The sequence below is a fragment of the Armigeres subalbatus genome, chromosome 1 (genome assembly GCF_024139115.2).
Source record: "Armigeres subalbatus isolate Guangzhou_Male chromosome 1, GZ_Asu_2, whole genome shotgun sequence".
NCBI classification, from domain to species: domain Eukaryota; kingdom Metazoa; phylum Arthropoda; class Insecta; order Diptera; family Culicidae; genus Armigeres; species Armigeres subalbatus.
Window position 1 is genome coordinate 58077340 of NC_085139.1, and position 2427 is coordinate 58079766.

The window sequence follows — 2427 nt, forward strand, 5'->3', positions numbered from 1 at the left end:
TTTGCGCTCTGGTCATGTTTTGCTCGATGCTGACGGTCAACCGCGTTCGGTCTACGGACGAGCGGGCAAACTAATACAACTATGATGATAGTTGTATTCAAACAGGTTGTCGCAAACGCAATGCTCGCTGCACGTTTCTTCTAACTGATCTGCCAGAAAACGGTAAACTTCGTTGTGGATGTTTTTTTTTCAGCCGCGATCATTGCGATGAAACGCTCACCGATGTTTCAATTAACCCCACGTTCCCTCAATGCAAGTCACCGGTGAATGCCAAGTAGCGCCAAGCGTCTACCGAGTGCTGGGGAATAATTGATTCACTGCACACGTGTTGCGCCATTCCTATCAATCTGGGTAACCGCCTGGTAAGCAAGAAAGTGGTCTAAACACATGCCAACTGGTTCTAGGTGTGGGCAAAAAACTACAGACTCATTAATAGCAAAAAAAAGTCTTTGCGCTAATCATATTATGCTACAGAAAATCAAAGACTTACATCGTGCAGAAAACATACATCATTTACAGAACATCAGCTTAGGGAAGATTCATTGATTCATTCATCCATGATGAAAAAGCACAACAAGGAAAATTATATTTGCCAATTCCTACTAATAAATGTGCTAATGAAAATGCGTTTATCACTTCATAATGCCCTGTAGTTCAGTTCAAATTTCTGCCAGCAATAGTATCAATATCATATACAAAATGTAACCAGACCTAGTACAAACGGGTCATTCGGTAGAACAGTATGGGAAGACAGAATGGCGCATCACGCAGCGTTTCGAACTACGACACTTGTTCAACCAACAAACAACGTCGTAGTTAGTTATATATAAATACCCTCGAACGAACAAATAATCTACAATGATTCAATCGGTAATGTTAGTCATCAATTAGCGGGTATTTGTTGGTGCAAAATCGATTTTCGTTATATTACCCAGAACATAGCTTATTGGTAATTTTGAAACAAATCCATAAATATTCTTTGGATTTGGTATTTATTATCCAACCATGAAACAGTAGTTACCAGACTACACATTGCTCAATTAGCCTGGATGAGTGAAATAGTTTGATGGAAATGACTTCTAAATTATCCCAGACAGGTTCATCTTTCGCTTCATGGTTTGTCGCACTCCTATGCAATGCGGCTCGATAACATGGAATCTAATTGTTTTCGCACCACACTGATTTTTTGACAAGAATGAGCAATGCATTGAGCATTTGAAGTAAATCAGACTGGATCATTTTGGTCCAGATTTTTAGAATTATTGCCCATTTTTCGTCACTGCAACAAATAGTGTGTGCTACTCGATTTATTTGCACTCGTAAAGATAAAAGCGTAACCGTACACCCAACCAGGGGATGGCAGATTTTAATACAGTTCTGCATAAGAACCTTACAGAAACTGTATAATAATTGGGCATATACAATTCTGTAATAGCCTATTCAGATTGGGCTATTTATGACTTTGTTAAATGAGAGGGTATCCAATTATTACGAGGCGTTCAGACTGCAGCAAGATAATATATCTTGACGTTTCCATGTTTCCTCATTTGCACGCTAATACAGGGTTGAATTCAAGGAGAGTTTTAAAATTTAATTTGCGAAATCAAGCATTTGTGTGGCGACAATCGAACATTTTTTTCTGAACAAAGTTTCTACGAAAAAAAATATATAAAAAAAATATGAAAAGGGATTTTCGAAGAATATTTTAAGCTCTCATTAAGGATAATGAGCGAAGCTACATTCATTAGTTGGGTGCGCCGTTCTTCGGGGAATCAGACTATTCCTCAATTTATTTTTAAGTTTAAAAAGTATTTTGATTCTGTACTTTGATCGAACGGAGATTTGAAAGAAAAAATTAGATACTTTTGGGAATTCTCACAAATAAATAAAAAAAAAGGACGATTGGACCAATTTTCAAGAAATATTATCGAACTAAAATGTATTTCCACCAGTATCTCCATGTATGAAGGGCAACTCAGCAATTTAATTTTTTTTTTTCAAAAATGGAAACTGAACGATTGCGTTCTACTCGACAATCAATGATACAGCTTCTAACAAAATCGAATCGTGTGAATGTGATATAATTTAAACTGGATTTTGGATGAATTAATGCATTACCAATCCATGTTTTATTTAAGGTTATTCTACTTTATTATATATGAAAAATGTTGAAATCCACAGTATATTAAGCCATTGGCCCTTGAACTTTGAAAATTTATTCGATTTGTTCTATTAAATCTAGGTTTAAGTTAAATACTTTATGTTAATTCTAGAGAGCATCTGTTTTTTAAACAATTCATGTTGAATAAGTGGAGAATAAATAATTATCATCATTAATTTTCATCATATAAAATGCTTTCCACAAAACCATCACAATCCGAGTTATTCTTCAGCGCTCACAAGATTTCCATCTAACATGCATTCGAC